This window comes from Chrysochloris asiatica, unplaced genomic scaffold (genome assembly GCF_000296735.1).
Source record: "Chrysochloris asiatica unplaced genomic scaffold, ChrAsi1.0 scaffold00077, whole genome shotgun sequence".
In the NCBI taxonomy this organism is placed as follows: Eukaryota; Metazoa; Chordata; class Mammalia; order Afrosoricida; family Chrysochloridae; genus Chrysochloris; species Chrysochloris asiatica.
Window position 1 is genome coordinate 4,689,380 of NW_006408595.1, and position 19,801 is coordinate 4,709,180.

General features: G+C 38.7%; 1 pseudogene; it reads left to right on the top strand.

Annotated features, from left to right (window-relative positions):
* The first annotated feature begins 17,320 nt into the window (after positions 1-17,320).
* Positions 17,321-19,801, top strand: part of LOC102839577 — a 49,423-nt pseudogene continuing 46,942 nt past the window's right edge.

A 19,801-nucleotide genomic window follows, 5' to 3' on the forward strand; every position in this document is an offset into this window, starting at 1 on the left:
TGTCAGGTACCATTGAGTCGGAACTGACTCATAGCAACCCCATGCACAGCAAAACGAAACAATGTCCGATCCTGGGCCAACCTCACTACCACTGCCACACTTGATGCCATCAATGATGCCACCTGGCTGATCCATCTTGTTTGGGGGTTTCCTCTTTTTCTCTGACCCTCCATCTTACCCAGCATGACATCCTTCTATAGCAACTATTCCCTCCTGAAAATATGTCCAAAGTATGAGAGACAAAGCTTAGCTATCCTGACCTCCAAGGAGCACTCTGGTTGCACTTCTTCCAAAACAGATCTATTGGTTCTTTTGGAAGTCCATGACACTTTTAGTATTCTCCTCCAACACCACAACTCAGAGGCATCAACTCTTCTACAATCCTCCTTATTCACTGTCCAGCTTTCGCATCCATATGAAGTTATTGAAAATATCATGGCTTGGGTCATATATATACATATACGTGTTGTTGTTAAGTGCCACTAAGTAGGTTCTGACTCATAGTGACACTGTATAAGATTTCTGAAGTGTATGTGTGTATATATATATATATGTTGTTAAAGTGCCACTGAGTAGGTTCTGACTCACAGTGACCCTGTATAAGGTTTCTGAAGTGTGTGTGTGTGTATATATATATATATATATATATATCAAGAGAGAGAATCCTGGTGTGGCACTGAGGGTTAAATCGCTGGACTGCAAAGTCTGTTTGAACTGGAAGGTCTGCGGTTCAAGCTCACCAGCCATCCTCGGAAACCCTATACAAGGTCACTATGAGTCGAAACTGACTCAATGACATTTAACAACAACACTCTCTCTCTAAATATATGTGTGTGTGTGTGTGTGTGTGTGTGTGTGTGTGTAGGAGCCCTGGTGGCTTAGTGTCTTTCTGTTTGTGTAAAAATTTATAGTCTGGAAACCCTACATAGGATTGCTAATTGCTACAACTGATTTGATGTCACACTACTGCCACCACCAACATAGATATGCTGTTTTTATTTAGTTCCATTGTGTCAGTTCCAATTCATAGAAACCTTGTGTATGGTTTATGAAGAAAGGCTGATAAGTTTGAACTGCCGAACTTGTGATGTTATTGGTTGTTGTCTAGTTGATTCTATGTGACTGTGTGTAGACTGTTGTTATTGTGAGGTGCCTTTATTAAGTAAATTCTGATTCATAGCGATCCTGTATAGGGTTTCTGAGGAGTGGCTGGTAAGCTTGAACCACTGTGCTTGCAGTTCAAACAGAGCTTGGAGTCTAATGCATTAACCCATAGCACCACACCAAGACCCCTGATGCAGAGTAGAACTACTGAATAAGGAATTCAAGACTATCACCTTTCAGAAACGCATCACCCAATCTTTCTTCTGAGGTACTTCCGGGTAGACTTGAGCTGCCAACTTGTTGATTAGTAGTTCAGTGCTTAACTATTTGTGCCACTTTATGTTTTTATTACATTTTTAAACACCTGTATTTTGTTTATCACATATCTTGCAATACATTTTGACTCCTGTGTGGTGCTGTAGGATAAGCACTGGCCATTTAAGCTCACCAGCCACTCCTCAGAAAACCTATGCAGAGTTGCTTTGGGTTGGAATTGACTCAACAGTACTTAAACATATGTTTATATGTTGTTGTTGTTAATGCTGTCCAGTCAGTTCTGACCCATAGTGACCCTGTATGGAGTTTCTGAGGAGTGACTGGTGAGTCTGAACTGCTATCCTTGCTATTCAAACTAACCTTGAGGTCAAGTGCTTATCCTACAGTGCAATATATATATTTGTGTGTGTATGTTTTTCACTGGTTTTGCTCCTATAAAAAATCTGGCCTAAAACATATGGTACTGAGGTTGGGGTTCTAGAGAAAGAAAATCATATGGAGGGGATGCCTTGGACTGATTTTGAGTCTTTTCCTCTTTTCCCCTTGTGGAGTCAGAGGAAGTCAGAAATAGTCCCCACATGGTTTTTGCTATTGGTATCAGAAGTGGGGTTCATTGCAATGGTTCCAGACTAACAGAAGCATATGGTTTTATAAGAGAAAGAACAACAAAGGGTCATGGGATAAAATACTTAGGCAAATGGGAGACCCTCTGCTTCTGGAAGTGTCAGGAGCCAATGGCATGCTGGTTAAAAAGGATGGCTGACACAGGGTCTGGGCCTACTGGAATCCACCCTGCCAGAGGCCAAACTATAAGCATATGAATGGGGATTGAACTTGAGTGTTTATTTTAAAGGTTTATGTGTTTGACTATCGTTGGGATATTGGCTTCTCCTGCCTATTACTGTAAAACAGACATATATGTCTAATAGGAATATTGGGACTAATGATTACAGAGAGCTTGTAAGCCCAACTTCAGCCTATACTTGATTGGATTTGCTAAAAGAGGAGTCAGAAGCTGCTTGGCAAAAATAGATTTCTTGGTTAAAGCATTTGTAAAGTATGGGGCCTCCTGGTGTGGCACCGTAGAACAAGCAGGGGCTGTGAACCACAAGGTCAACAGTTCAAATGCACCAACTGCACCTTGGAAACCCTGTATCGGGTCACTATGGGCCAAAATCAACTCCAAGGCACTTAAAAACAGCAACAGAATATAGGGCCTTGGGTGGAATCCTGAGCCACACCCAGAGCCTTCAGACTTGGAACATTTGCATTTTAAAAGACATGCAGAGTATGCAGAACTTCTGGGAGAGCAGAAGACTCAGGATTGAATGAAAACAGAGAAAAAACATAATTTGGCCTTTTCAGTTGCAAAGCAAGGAGAGTGGACCCATCAGAAAAATCCCTTTCTAGGACAGAAAGTTAAAGGAACTGGTGAGCTATATGCTCATTGATGATCCCCCGGTCTATGTGTGAGTAGAATTGGGAGCAATGAAGTAGTGAAAACAGGGGCTGAGTTTGGAAATGTTCTGTTGGTATCCATTAGATCAATACCTTGAGATAAGAGGAGAGGGAAGGCTGGATGGTGTGATATGTAGGAAGTTGTGTGAACTCCTGAGCCGATAGGCATTGACCTAACCCACACTAGGGCTGAGTGTGAAGAGGCCAGCTGGTTTGAAGAACAGGGAGGTGTGTGTGAACTCCCAAACTTGTGACTGTTACTCATTTAAACTAGCTTGGAAGGCTAGGGCTGAGATGACCAGAACCTAAACAGAAGATAAAGGTATTTGATACTCTGAGCAAGTGTCAGTTGCTACAATTTGATGAATTTGACTTTCGCTTATGGTTGTAGTTGTACCAAAAGGAAATTGTTGATGTTCAACCTTTTCAAGAGGTAGCATATGATCAGAGGCCAATGATACTAAAAAAAAGAAGCCCAGGGTGCATTGAAGGAATTGGCAAAGAACAAGGAACCAGGAATTCATAGAATACAAATTGAAATCTTTCAAGGAAATGAGGCGGCCTTAGAGGCACTCACTCATCTATGCCAAGAAATTTGGAAGGCAACTATCTGGCCAGCCAATTGGAAAAGATCCATATTTGTGCCCATTTCAAAGAGAGGTGACCCAACGGAATGTGGAAATCATTGGACAATATCTTTGATATTCCATATGAGTAAAGTTTTACTAAAGATAATACAGAAATGGCTGCAAGCATACATTGACAAAGAACTTCCAGAGGTCCAAGCCAGATTCAGAAGAGGACATGGAATGAAGGATATTATTGCTTATGTCTGATGGATCTTGGCTGAAAGAAGAGAATACCAGAAAGATGTGCTTTATTGACTATGCAAAGGCTTTCGATTGTGTGGATCATGACAAGCAATGGACAACATTGTGAAGTATGAGTATTTCTGAAAACTTTATTATGCTCATGAGGAATCTGTACATGAACCAAGAGGTGTTGTTTGAACAAAACCTGAGAAAACTGAATGGTTTCAAACTAAGAAAGGTGTGGTACAAGGTTGTATTCTTTCACCATACTTATTCAACTTTTATGCTGAGCAAATAATCCAAGAAACTGGATTATATGAAGAAAAACGTGGCACCAGGATTGGAGAAAGACTCATTAACAACCTGCAATATGCAGATGATATATATATATATATAGAGAGAGAGAGAGAGAGAGAGAGAGAGAGAGAGAGAGAGAAATGTATTATCAAATATGTCCTTGATTCCCAGTGGAAGAGAGAGAGAAAGAGCCTTTCCTGCATGTCCCCAGGCCACACCCTCAAGTAAACATCCTTTCAATTGTTTGGCTGATCAAAGTCAATCATCATAGAGTTAACTATGCTGCCTGTATTAGGTTTCATCACAATGAATGGGCATAAGCACATCCTGACTTGTAAACTTCTGGAAATCCTAGCCTAGTCAATTTGGCACAGAACCCTATTAGAAATTGATAAGCAAACTGGTACTTATGCACAACATAATACTGCACAATTTTAAAGAATAACAATGAGTCAGCAACTTGATGGATATTATGTTGAGTAAAGTAAGTCAATCACAAAAGAATACATATTGTATGAGACCATTATAAAAAAATCAATAAAATGTTTATATGTAGAAGAAACATTCTTTTATGGTTACAAGGAACAAAAGGTGAATGTAGGAAAAAACAACAACACTAAGAGTAGAGGGAAGAATGGGGGGACTATAAAGGCACGAAGTGACTGGTTTACAGGTTTTCAAGAGGGAGTGTAGTTTCAGAGGGTGCAGGGGAAGGTAGACTCTCCAGAGTGGTTTCCAACCTTTGTGGATGGGGCTGGTAAAAGGAGATGAGGATAAGATTCTTGTGGTTCAATAGTGAGTAATTGTTATCATGACTAATTGCGATTGTTGCAACTGTAAAGGTAGATGTTTTATAGCAAAAAGAAGGGAATGGCTGATCTTGCAGTCCAGGAATGGAGGATCCTGGGATCATCAAGTGAGACGAGCGGGAGTGTAGTGTGGGACTCTTTTCCAAGAAGCAGCGATGCCAGAGATGGAGGCAGAGATGATGATGTGAAGAGATGGAGCAGCTGGGTACTCTAGACTCAGGAAGGGAGAGGGGCTGTGTGCTGTCCACAGGAGGCAGGCTTGCAGGATATGCCCTTTGGGTGTTTGAACGATTGCATATTCCTGAGTGTTTTGGTGTAAATCATAAAAATAAAATGGAGGGAATCAAAGCAAATATTGTTGAATGATGATGCATGGAGGGGATTGTAATCATTGCAATGAAATGAAATACGATAGGATGGGTGTAAAGCTGATGTTCTCCCATGTAAACTATCACTCAATTTACAATAAAAAACTTAAAAAAATAAAGAGTAGAGGGAAGAGCAATAGCGCTATAAGATAAGCACTGGACTGCAAACCCCATAGTTGGCAGTTGGAGTCAACCAGCCATGGAGTGGGAGAAAGATGAGGCTTTTTAATCTCTCAACAATGTATAGTACAGATGTACAGAATCCTTATACAGGATCACTATGAGTCAGAACCGACTTAACGGTACTTATTGGAACTGTCTCAAAGGCACTTAACAACAACAATAACAACACGGAGTGTAGACATGCATTAATTTGAGTGAAGAGAAAGGAATTATACAATAGAGGTCAGTACAGTATGATCCATTCTGAAGATACATTGCGAGGTGCACAAGAGTTAGAAGCAATAAAGGTAAATAGTATTACATATAGACCCATTTGATAACAATGATAATGCAAGCAATAATCTATGATTGGACACATATGCAGACATGCAAGCTGAATAGTTATGGGAAGGTGAACAGATGAGTATGTACAGATTTGGTAAAATATATTTCTGCATATGTACTTGTATGTTCTTCAAATATAGCCATGTGTATAGTAGAGTATGTTGTTGTTAACTGCTATTGAGCTGATTCTGACTCACAGGGTTTCCGAGGAGCAGCTGGATTGCAGTTCAAACCGACGTTGCAGTCTAGTGCTTATCCTGTGGTGCCACACCAGGATACAGGGAGCAAAGTTATGAAAACTTTTTAGCCATAACCAAAGTGTTTGAAGGAAGGTTATGGGTAAGGTTATGGGATTGGGGATTTAGGAATGCAATTTGGAGAGATATCTAGGTCAGTTGGCATAACATAGTCGTTAACCTGGAACTGAACTCACCCCCTACAGATCATCTTTGAGTCAAATAGCAGATAAGTCTATAAAGTCAACAATAACACTCCTGAGGAACATACTTCTCAGACCAAAATGGCAGCATTTCCCCCCAAACAAAGCTCAGAAGGCAGGAAGGGGCAAGAAAGAAGGATGAATGGAAACCGGGAACCAGGAAGTGGGGATGCTGTTCATTGTGGAGATTGCAACTAATGTCACTAAACAAAATTTTTAGGAATTGTTGAATGGAAAATAGAAAACTAATTTGTTCTGTGTACTTACATCCAAACCACAATTTAAAAAATAAATAAACAAAGAGGGCAAGTCAGCAAAGAAAACAGAATGTCAGTGTTACAGAAAAAAAAAAAAAAAAATCAAAGACTACTACAATAGTTCTAGAAGGAGGAAGTGTTTAACTATGCTGAAAATTTTGGGAGACTGAGTAAGGACACTACTGGGTTTGAAAAAGTGATGACTTTGATAACATTGGTCTCAGGATGATGTTTCAGAGGGAAACGCTATTCCAGGAAAGTGAGAGAACGGGAGGTAATTTAGTGGTCGGTGGTTGAATTGGTACAACTCTTTCAAGATTTTGTTAAGGAAGTGGGAAATATGCTGGGGGCAATAGAAGAGTAGATCCTTTCAGTATACCTGTGTGCTGCTAAGAATGAACCAGCAGAGATGATATAGGAGAAAGGGGTAATTGTGGGAGTGAGTTTCTTGAGACCTTGTCAGGGGATGGGGCCAGGAAATGAGCGATAGAGTCACTTTTGATGAGGTTGAGAGAGCCTTATCTATTTTCAGAGAGAACAGACACAGGTCCAGGTAGAGATGACAGGAGGGATGTATATTTGGAAGTATTAAACTATAAGATTTCCTGCTTAATTTCTTCTATTTTCTCCATGAAGGCATTAATTCAGAACTAGGAAAGACAGGAGTTTAAGAAAAATGCGATGATTTGAAATAATTGTTTCAGAGAGTAGGATAGTAAACATTGTAGGGTGGTATATGTGAAATCCTAGTGTGGCGCTGTAGGATAAGCATTCAACCACAGGTCGGTGGTTCAAACTCACCATCCATTCCTTGGAAACCCTAACAGGGTTGCTATGGGTTGGAACTGACTCAATGGCACTTAACAAAAACAACAACATAGTAGCAAGTCTGATCAAAATTGAGTCTTCAAATTGGACTGGTAGTCATGAATGTAAGGTGAGACCATTTGGCACAGTTGTGTATTTTTTCCAGCAACATTTATTTACTTACTTGAACATACTGAGTGGAGGAATCACTAGGCTTTACCAGGGTTAGAGTTTTCCCTAGGTGATATTGAAGGAATGAGTGAGAGTTAAGGGTTTTTGCAAGAAAGTGATTTTAGTTTTGGGAAATGAATTTTAACTATATCCACAGAAATGAGAACTAGAAGGGTATGGTTAGTATGGAGGGAGGGAGGGAGTTGTAAAGTAAGAGGATTAAAGAGTGAGAACAAGGAATTTCTGGAGTGTGGGAATGAGCTTAAATAAACGGAAGGGCCAGGCTACAGTGATTAGAGTTTGAAGCTTGAAATAAACATTTTGGCTGTGTTAGAGTTTGATGATTATAATGCCAAAGGTAAGACTGTAAGTGTTGGTAAATGAGATGGGAAGAAAGAAAAACTGTTAGTAAGGCCAGAAATTAAGAATCCGAGGTATTAGAAAGATCTTCTGCGGAGATAATTGAGTCACTAGAGTAACTGTGTTGAAAGAAGAAAGCAACCAACTATTAAAGTCATCACGGATGAAGGGGAACTGATTCCTGGAGGCAGGCAGCTTGAAAAGCAGAAAGTGGGAGGTGTGTGGGAAGGACAGCCATTGATAAAGTTTGTTGGCAATAATTTCAAAGAACCCGATGTATTCGAATGAGAAGGTTAGAGACAATGTTTGGAAATAGCAGTGGGGAATAAGGAAACCATCTTCCCCTTCTCAGAGCCCTGAGGTATGTGGAGCAAGAAAGGAAAAGCAGTAACAAAACAAACATGGCTCCACTCCAGAACTTTGCCAGGAGTACAGCTGCCAGCAGGAAATGGCCAAATTTCACTTAGGGCAAATTATGGCATAGTGGGCTACTAAATGCAAGATCAGCAGTTTAAGTCCAACAGGCACCCCGTGGGAGAAAGATAAGGCTTTCTGCTCCTGTAAAGATTTACAGCCTCATAAACACTATGCTGACTCAATATGAGTTGGAACCAACTTGATAGCACACAGTCAGCCAGCCAGGTAGGAGAAATGTTCAGAAAAGAAGTTACTATTCCTGGTTTGGCGCTGTAAGATCAGCATTGGACTGCAAACCACAAGGACAAACCCACCAGCTGTTCCTTGGAAACACTATGTTGTTGTTGTTGTTAAGTGCCATCAAGTCAGTTCCAACCCATAGCGACCCTGCATAGGGTTTCTGAGGAGCAGCTGGTGAGCTTGAATCGCCGACATTGTGGCTCAAAATGACTTTAACAGTCCAGTATACTAACCCACAGTGGCACACCAGGAGTCCTGGAAACCCTATACAGGGTCACTATGAGTCAGAACTGACTCCACAGCACTAAACAATAACAGTATAGTCCCAAAATGCACAATGGAAGAGGTTTTGAGGGGAGGATAACTAACAGATTAGGTCAGATTAGATTTTGCTCTGTGCAGTTGTAATCCACTGAATGGATACTTTCTACATCAATACTCATTACACATACGTAACATGTAAATAGTTACCTAAAACCACAGTTACACAAAACACTTTCTTAGTTTATCTGATGCATTCTGATCAATTTTACCACATTTATATAAAAAGACAATGGTATTGTGGACCAACTGTGTACTTTTACAATCCACTAAAAGATCTTGTGATCTGCCGTAGAGAGATGGTTGTTGTTAAGTGCTGTCAAGTCAGTCTGACTCATAGCAACTCTGTATAGGGTTTCCAAGAAGTGGCTGATAAATTTGAACCACCATACTTATGGTTAGCAGTGCAGTGCTTATTCTACAGCGCCACACCAGGACTCCATTGTTGTTGTTGTCAGGTGCCATAGAGTCGGAACCGACTCATAGCGACCCCATGCACAGCAGAACGAAACAATGTCCAATCCTGGGCCAACCTCACTACCGCTGCCATACTTGACGCCATCAATGATGCCACCTGACTGATCAATCTCGTTGGGGGTCTTCCTCTTTTTCTCTGGCCCTCCATCTTACCCAGCATGACATCCTTCTCCAGCGACTGTTCCCTCCTGACAATATGTCCAAAAGGACTCCATTATAGCCTAGGAATCTATACAGGAGAGTTCTACTGTTGCATAAAGTTGCTATGAGTTGGAGTCACAACAAAAACAGAGCTCTAATCTGAGTTTGAAAAAAAATTCTAGTTTAGTTCATGCTTTTTCTTCAGGTCTCTTGGGTTTCCATGATGTTTCTAATATTTTCTACCCAGTTATTCCCTATATTCATTCCTTATTTATTTGCTTTTTTAATATGTATAATCTATTATCATCCCATTTACCTTTTTAGTTTTGAATATCCTTATCTTCTCTGAAGTATAAACTCTATTGGGGCAGGACTTGTTGGTCTTTTAACCACTTGATTTCAACACAAGCACAGCAACTAGCTCATAACATACTCTGTAAAAATATTTAGTGAATGTATGGACTATTGATAATACTAGTTTTAAATATTCTAGACTACAAAATCCCTGAGATGTTTCTGACACTAAGATTTAGGTCTCTACTCTGCTAAACAAACAAGTAAGCATCCTCCAGAAGTTTAGTTCACTCTCTAGACCCACAATAAGGAGAAATCCTTTCTAGATATGTGTCCATCAGATCCACTTTCTTCCCCTTTTTATCCTTTCCTTGTTGTTGTTAAAAGCGCTGTCAAGTCTGTTCCAACCCATAGCAACCCTATATAGGGTTTCTGAGGAGCAGCTGGAGTGTTTGAACTGCAAACTTGTGGTTCAAATTGACCTTGTGGGGTAGTGCTTTATCCTATAGCGCCACACCACAACTTCCTATCCTATGACCCTTTATTAATCCCATGGTCCTCTGGCTCCCAGGTGGATCTAGTCAATAAATGCATCAATGGGAAAGGAGGCCAAGTATTTATTTTTCTAACCCTTTCCCTGCTTGGTCATGTGTTGCAGTGACTGTGGAAAGTATTCTCAGGTTCTGAAACTGTTTCTTCTCTGCAACTTGAGGCCTGTTGTTGTTGTTGTTGTATGCAATAGAGTAGGTTCTGACTCACAGCAACTCTGTGTAGGGTTTCCAGTGAGCACCTCATGCTTATCCTCCAATGTCACATCAGGTGATGATATTACTTTCAGCTTCATAGTCCCTAAAATGTTTCATGCCTTTCTAAATAGTCCCTTAGCTAAACTCTCTTCTGTCTTCTCATCACATGGGAGTCACCAATTGTGTATTACCTGGATACTGATTGAAATAGGTATTTTTAATTTAAAACTTTACCGTACCATGCTAGATGCCTCTGGGTTTAAAAGTCATGCCAGGGGCATTTCTGAACAAGTCCATAGATGCCTAAACATTTACATTTTCCACTCCTTTACCTCTAAACTCTCAGAAACGGAGGGTGTTTCATAGCTATAGGTAAGCATACCATTATCATCACTCCAGTCCCAGTGATTTCATCACAAAACACTAACCAGGAAACAAAGGTACTCAGGAAACAAAGTTGAACAGGGAAGCCAAAAAATTGTTATGAAAAACATAATTGATGGTTGAGATTCAAAGCAAAATAAGGGCTGAGGGAAATATGAAATATAAAAATGCACAATATGAAAACTCAAGAAACAGTAACTGAATATTTCAATATTTTAAAAGTTTCAGTTTAATATTTAGAAGAGGTTCAAAATTTTGTTAGATTAGTAGTAAAAATACTAGTTCATTTTGAAATATGCACATAGATGTTGTCTGATATAGAATAAGAACAAAATCAGAAAGAATACTAGGGTAAGTCAAAAAGTATTGCTACTAGGTTTCCAGCTTATGCATACACAGGGTTATTCCAAACAAAATGTGTTTAAACATGTCTCTGTGATCAATCAATGGCTGCAGAAAAGTTCTCTCAGTAATGAACTTGTCTTAGTATCAGTGTTGTTGTTTAGTGACTTTGAGTGAGTTTCAACTCAGAGACCCTGTACTGGGTTTCTGTAATTTTCAAAATGTTTTGTAGTCTGTGTATTCACTGAATTAGTGCCCTCACATTTGTCCCTATTTTTTTCATTGATGGCCTTCATAATTTTGGGATTCACATTTAGGTCTTTAATCCATGCTGAGTTGGTTATTGTATACAGTGTTAAGTAAAGGTCTTGTTTCAACCTTTTGCATACTGCTTTACACTTCTGCCAGCACCATCTGTTGAAGAGACTATCACCTCCCCATGCGATGTATTTAGGTACTTTGTCAAAAATCAGTTGGCTGTACGAGCATGGGTTAATTTCTGGATTCTTGATTCTGTTCCATTGATCAATGTATCTTCCATTGTACTAGTACCAAGCTGTTTGGGCTACTATAGCTGTGTAATGAATTTTGAAGTCAAGGAGTGAGAGGTTTCCAACTTTATTCTTCTTTTTAAGCCGTGTTTTGTTTATCCTGGGTCTCTTTCCTTTACATATAAAGTTTGTAATTGTTTTTTTTCCATCTCTTTAAAGTTGGAATCTGGATTGCGATTGCATTATATGTATAAATTGCTTTGGGTAGTATTGACATTTTCACAATGTCAAATCTTCCTATCCAGGAACATGGTACATTCTTCCATTTTTGTAGGTCTCTTTTGGTTTCTTGTAGTAGTGTTTTGTAGTTTTCTTTGCATAGGTCGTTTGTTTCTCTGGTTACATTTATTCCTAGATATTTCATCCTTAGGGTGGCTATTGTAAATGTTATTGATGTTCTATTGTCCTTTTCAGAGCTGTTGTTTTTGCTATAGAGGAATCCAACTGATTTTTGTATGTTGATCTTACATCCAATGAGGTCTAGTAGCTTTTTTACTGAGTCTTTGGGATTTTCTATGTATAGGATCATATTGTCTGCAAATAGAGAGAGTTTTACTTCCTCTTTACCAATTTGGATGCCTTTAATTTCCCTGTCTTGCTGTAAAGCTCTTGCTAAGATTTTGAGCACAATATTAAATAATGTTGGTGACAAAGGGCATCCTTGTCTGCCTCCTGTTTGCAAAGGGAAGGCTTTCAGTTTCTCTCCATTGAAAGTAATGTAGGCTGTTGGTTTTGTATATATGCTCTTAATTATGTTGAGGAATTTCCCTTCAATTCCTATTTTGTTGAGTGTTCTTTTTTCAGGAATGGATGTTGAATTTTGTCAAATGCCTTTTCTGCATTAATCGATATGATCATGTGGTTCTTTTCTTTTTTCTTATTTATATAGTGAATTACGTTTATCGTTTTTCTAATGATCAACATTAGATCCCTGATAAGGATCTCACTTGATCATGATGTATTATATTTTTGATGTGCTGCTGGATTCTGTTGGCTAGGATCTTGTTGAGAATTTTTACATCTATGTAAATGAGGGATCTTTGTCTATAATTTTCTTTCTTATCGATGTCCTTCCCTGATTTTGGTATAAGGGTTATGATTGCTTCATAAAATGTATTAGTAAGATTTCCATCCTTCTTTCCATTCTGGAATAATTTGAGTAGAATTGGTGACAGCTCTTCTCTGAATGTTTGGTAGAACTCACCTGTGAAGCCATCTGGGCCTGGACATCTTTTGGTTGGGGGTCTTTTGATGACCTGATCAATTTCTTCTTTTGTTATGGGTCTGTTCATGTTTTCTGCTTCACTCTGTGTAAATTTAGGTAGGTCATGTTTTTGTAAAAATGTATCCATCTCTTCTAAATTTTTAAATGTTTTGGAGTACAACTTTTCATAGTGTTCTCTTATTGTCCTTTTTATTTCCTATGGTTCTGTTGTAACATCACCCATGTGGTTTCTAATGCGTGTTATTTGTGTCTTCTCCATCTTTTCTTCTGTATGGTTTGCCAATTTTGTTAACCCTTTCAAAGAATCAGCTTCTTGCCCTATTGATTCTTTCTATGGGTTTTCTGTTTTCTATCTCATTTATTTCTGCTCTAATCTTTATTATTTCTTTTCTTTTGGTAATTGTAGGTTCCCTCTGTTGGTCTGTTTCTAGTTGTTGTAGATGTTTTAATTTTGGTTCTTTCTTCTTTTTGGATGTGTACATTTATTTCAATAAATTGTCCTTTCAGCACTGCTTTCACCGTGTCCAAAGATTTAGGTATGTTGCATTTTTGTTCTCATTTGTTTCTAGGAACTTTGTGAGTTCACGTTTAATTTCTTCTACTACCCAGTTGTTTTTCGGCAGGGTGTTATTCAGTTTCCATGTATTTGACTTTATTTACTTGGTTATCTTATTGTTGATGTTTGATTTGGTAGCATTCTGGTCTGAGAAGATGCTTTGTAGTATTTTGACATTTGTAAATTTATGGAGGTTTGTTTTGTGGCCTAACACATGGTCTATTCTGAAGAATGTTCCATGTGCACTGGAAAAGAATGTGTATTGTGCTGTTGTTGGGTTGAATGCTCTGTACACATCTATGAGGTCCAGTTGGCTGATTTTGTTGTTTAGTTCTTTTGTGTCTTTGTCAAGTTTCTTTCTGGTTGTTCTATCCAGTTTTGAAAGCAGTGTATTAAAATCAACCACAAGTATTGTAGAGTTGTCTATTTCTTTCCTCAAATCTATTAGAGTTTGCTTTATATATTTTGGAGATCTTTCATTGGAAGCATATATATTTATTATGGTTATGTCATCTTGTTTAATTGTCCCTTTAATCATGAGATAATTACCATCTTTATCTATTATGGTGTTTTTTGCCTTAAAGTTTATTTTATCAGAGATTAGTACTGCTACTCCTGTTCGTTTTTTATTGCAATTAGCTTGGTATTTTCTTTTCCATCCTTTGACTTTTAATCTGTTTTTGTCTCTGTGTGTAAGATGTGTCTCTTGCAGACAGCATATTGAAGGATCTTGTTTTCTTATCCATTCTGCCATCCTCTGACGCTTAACTGGTACATTTGATCTGTTTACATTCAGTGTAATTATCAATAGGTATAGATTAATTGCTGCCATTATGTTGTTGTTTTTTTGAGGTGTTGCTTCTTTCTTTGTTCTGTGTGTCTTCCTTTGCTGAGTTCATACTTTTTGTGTTTTTTTCTTGTGAGTTTCCTCATAGTTTTAATGTTTCTATGTTTTTCTTGGATTTTCATTTTCTTGGTATGCTGTGAAGTGTTAATTTTCTTTGAGGTTACCTTATATTCCATTAATTTTCCCCTCCATTTAGTGCAGTCTATTTTATCCTGTAGTCTACCTGATCTTCTCACCATCTGGATCTCTGTTCCTATGTGTTTACCTTCTTTTACTTTGTAATTGTTTTGATCATAGACTGACCTCCCAGATACTGTGGGTTTGTTCTTATAGTTTTGTTCTGTTCTCAGCTCTTCCTTCTGTTGATTTAGTTCTGGGAGGTGCTGCCATGTATGTCAATCTCTGGTTGTTGTCTGTTCTTGTTGCTTCTCAGTCCACAGAACTTCCTTTAGGATGGTTTGTAGCTCAGGGTTGGTTTTGGGAAAAAAATCCCTTAGCTTCTATTTATCCTGGAATGTTTTGATTGAACTGTCAAATTTAATTGATAGCTTTGCTGGATAAAAGATTCTTAGTTGACAGTTTTTTGTTTTGTTTTTTTTTCTTTCAGGGTTTTATATATGTCTCTTCATTGCCTTCTTGCCTGCATGGTTTCTGCTGAAAGATCTGAGCTTAATCTGACTTGCTTGCCTTTGTATGTAACACTTCTGTGTTTCCCAGCTGCTTTCAGTATTCTCTCCTTATCTTTTATTTTGGAGAGCTTGGTTATGATATGTCTTAGTGATTTTCTTTGGGGTCTAACCTTCCTGGGGTTTGTTGAGTTTCTTGAATATTTGTCTTTGTACTTTTCATAATGTTAGAGAAATTGTCTTCCAGCAGTTCTTCAACTATTTCTTGAAGTGATTCCTGTATGATTCTTTCTGTTCTGGAACACCAATAATTCTTAAGTTATTTCTCTTCATGTTGACATCATGAAATTTAGACCTTCAGATTTTTTTATCCTTTTTTATGTTTGCTCTTCTATCTTAGTGGTACTGAGAGATTTGTCTTTCAGAGCTCCCTAGTTCTGCTTTCCATTTCTTCTATTCTACTTCTTTGCCCTTTCAGTGTATTGTCTATTTCTGATATTCTATTATTGATCATTTGGACCTCTTTCTGTAGGTTTAGAGTTGTTTCCAATACTTTATCTTATTTGATTATTCCTGTAGTATTTTCCTGACTTCTTCCTTATATTTCTCAACTCCATTGTAAAATGTTTTGAAACATTTTATAATCATTTTTCTGAATTCCTTCTCAGGCATTTCCAAGGCCTGACTTCCTTCCAGAATGTAGTACAGGTCTACCTCTAGGTCATTTATCTCAGACATTTTATCTTGTTTCTGGACATGTGCTGATACAGTCATCTGTTTTTGCTTCTTGGATATGTTTAGTGTTTATCTGTGGCCTTAATACTTAATTGAGCGTGTTTTTTCATATTTTTAATGTTTTCTGATTGCCTCCAGGTAGATGTAATCATGATGTGGGCTTCCCTTTTCACTCTTCTTATTGCTTAACTCAGAGTAATTTTCACAGGTGTTGTCTGCCTCCCTGGTGTATTGCAGTTGGTATTGGTTATTGCCTGGATTTTGGTGTTTTATAGAGTGTGATTGTAGCTTGAATACATGGCAGCAGTTGCTGTCTCTTCTTGGGTAATATAGGGAGAGAAAGAGTTCCCCAAAGATAAAAGGGGGAGCATAAAACAGCAAAACAGCAATGGTAATAACAACAAGAAAAACAAAACAAAACAAAAAACACCAAAAACAACAAGATCAAAAACTAGATTGGATACTGTAGTCTATAATCTCAAAAAAGGAGAGGAGGGAGAGAAGAAGAAGAAAAAAAAAAATCTGTAGCCGAATATGAGTATGACTTTAATGTCCTCTTTCAGCTTCTTGCCTTCAAGGCCACCTGATAAATTTTAAGATGCCAATGTTGGTTATTAAAATGTTGGTTATTATGTTGTACCTCAGGATTTAATTTAATTTTTGGCCTGTTTTGTTTTAAACTCTCTTTCCCTCTCCACTCATTGTTCTGGCCTTTTCCCTACTAAAAAATAGTTCAGGGCCAGCTCTTGTGCTGAGAGTATCTGTGCGTATGCGTGGCAGAAGAACCTACCAATGGTGGGAAAGGGGAGTGTCCAATTGCTCAGACACCATCTCTTGTCACCAGAATGGAGATGCACAAACAGTGAGGGGAGGGGGCAATGAACAGATACCAAAAAAAAAAAAAAAAAAAAAAAAGAAAGAAAAATCAGAACAAAACAAAACTGACAAAGTATATTGTCTTCCTTTGCTCCAAGGTTCCCGTGGCATTATTCTGTGGTGGGTCTGCTTCCCCACTTGGCCTTGCCATTTGGTCTTGCCCAAGTTGTCAGTTCCAGGCTGATGAGTCTGGCAGATTCAAAAGTATGCAATTTCTTACTTCCACTACAAGCTCCACTAGCTATAAACCTCCAAACTTTATAAATATTCCTACCTATGTGGTTCAGAGTTTTGGAGCTCTGCCTTGAACCTGCTTCACCTGGTATTTTGTGGTATTGCTGACAGCGAACTTCACTGCACCTCTACTCTATCTGCCATCAAGCCCCTCCTCCTGTATTGGGTTTCTGAGGCTGTACATATTTTACACAGCATAAAGTCTCATCTTTCTTCCATGGAGCATCTTGTGGGTTCAAACTGCTAACCTTGTAGTTAGCAATCCAGTGCTTATCCTACAGAACACAGTGCTCCCTTAATCTCATTGTTGTCGTTATTAATTTCTGTTGAGTTGGTTCGGACCTATAGCAACCCTATGTAGGGTTTCCTAGGAGAGGCTGGTGAGCTTAAACTACTGACCTTGCAGTTCAAAGTATCTTTGCAATCCAACTCATTAACCCACAGTGCCACATCAGGTGCTTAAAAAAAAAAAAAAAAAAAAAAGTCCAATAAAAACAACAGCTTCAGAGGTGATCTGAAAGATCCATTAAATTCAAGTCAGAGGTCCACTCAAAAGGTTCTGGTGAATAAAAAAAAAACAAACTGAGTGGGTCTTTGTGCCCATAAGGCTGTGCTCCATGACTTTGTTTCCATTACAATGCCCATGATACAAAACAAATGCATTGAATTACACTTTAAGCATTATGGATGTTGTTTGAATTATCATGAGAAAAAGAGAAAGAAGAAAAGTTGAGAGGCTCATAAATGTTGGAAGAAGTCTCAAAAGATGATTGGTGTCAAGGCTAAACTCTGTCCTAAACAGCGCCATGCTGAGAGAATACAAATGAAAAAGACAGATGCACAAAAAGAGAAACACCAAACAAAAGAGCAATGAGAAGACTCCACAAGGTGCCATACCTTCCTTGAAATAGTTCTTCAATTATTTCTTGAAGTGATTCCTGTCTGCTGGACAGAGAAGTACAGTCCTGAGCTAAAGTACTTTCTAATATGATTAAACAAAAATGAAAAGAGAACACTGGGAAATGGGAGTATCTCCACCCAAAATCCATGCCCAGGGAGGAAACGAAGTATTAAAAGGTATTTGGAAAGAAAAGAGAAAAAAGAAAGTATGGAAAAGGAAGGTTACTAAAGTCTGCTTTGCTGGAGATGGGTTTACATGAAGAGCACCTAAATACAAAAGATTCATCAGACCAATGAGCTTATGATTCAAGAAGGCTCAAGTAGTAAGTATCTTATTAGTAGTAATAATGAGAAACACAAAGGCAATTATTAACTCCAGACAAAAAGGGGATAAAAGACTAGATAAGATTGGGAATCATCATAACATTGAACTCCTTGACAATATTGAAAGCTTGGAATAATGCTTTTAAAATTCTAGGGTAAAATAATTTCTCAGCTATAATTCTACTCTCTGACATAATGAAGCAAGTATGTGGGAGGAATAAAAACGTTTTAGAAGCAAATGGGCTTCAGATACACTATGAAATATTGATATCCTAAACCCTTGAGAGAAATGGCCAGGTGAAGTCTGGGCGGGACCATAAAAGGATAACTATACTTCCCATTAGGCCCACTAGCTCTAATTTATGCCAGTTGTTTCAGAGTAATTAATTACACCCACTTTCAGTCTTAAACATATCTTGGTTTAAATGCAGAGTTATGTGATCATCAGTCATATACAAAAGCCACAAAGAACCTTGAGCTGGACCTCTCAGGAAAGAAATCAAGCAAAGTGCGTTGTGTCCTGTCAGCCCCTGCAGATGGAAGGTAGGATGAATGAATCCAGCACTAGCTGAACACACTCAGTAAGGTGTTCCTTGCTCTTGACATCTACTTTTAGTAAGTGCAGGGTGCCCCACTGACCATCATTAACAAGAACCTTCTGGAGCAGATAAGGAATACATGTTCTATTGACCAAAGAAGGTCTTGGCAGCAATTGAGGAACAGGGAAACCATGTGGATATTTGTGACAGGCATTGTTCCAGGAGGTAGCCTGAATTTTTGCCTTCATTTCTTGGATACTTTATTTGAGTTCACACATTTTTATGTGCATACTTATGTGCTATATTCTTGCAGTACTTTCCAAGGTAGATTTTAGCAATGGAATACAGCCATGTTCTACAAATCAGAGCTTCATATTTGTTTTTTAAAGTTTTCCCTAATGCTTTGAGTTTTTAATTGACAATTGCATGAAGTCATTATAATAAAAAAAAAACCTGAACCCCCCCCCCACACAAAAACAAAACAAAACAAAAAACACATAGAGATGTAATAACAAGAGAGGCTGGAGAAAGAACATGATTAATTTCCACAGAACATGTCATCCTGTCCACTTGATTGTTAAAATCTTCCTCTGCTGATGTAACTGTTTGGTAGGCATTCACATTAAGACTCAAATATCTTCACTTTTTGGCCCATTCAGAGAGGTCTGTCCACATACCTCTTCCCCACACCTACTTGTCACCAATTTTCCAATCATGTTCCTTTCAAGTCCCTGACCATCCAGCAAACCACTAGCCACAGCCCATGAATCAGTTTACAGTCACTTATATGGCCATTTCTCCATCCAAGCAAAATGAACAACCAGGTACACTGCTGCAAGATCTGCCCATTGGGAGGATTCCCCTTCACCACTGCCCTTCATGGTGGTCCCAGAAAGGGGCTGTAATGCTGCTGCTGTTCACTTCTGAGTGGTGCAGAACCAGCTGTAAACCAAGCAGGAGTTTTCTCTTCCTCAGTCAAGTGATCATAGGGAGCTCCCCTTGAGACCATAGGAGTAGACTGGGAGAGGGAAGGTAATGTAAAGGAGGGGAGACCATGGGCATTTGGGGCACTTCCTCATGCAACTAACCTTGCCTTCAGGTCTTATTCAAGCACAGTCTCATATATACCACTCCCATTGAATGATGGAGTGTTGCTAAGCATGTCCAACTTGATAACTCTGTGAGTTAGACAGCATCCAGTTCATAATGGGTAGCTCTGGTCATAGGGTGACTTGGTGGCCAGTGTTTAGGTGTTAAGTCTCTACTAAGGCTGGTAGCGTAGTGGTTACGAATCGGGCTGCGAACCTTAAGGTCAGCGGTTCGAAACTACCAGCCGCTCCGCGGGAGAAAGATGAGGCTTT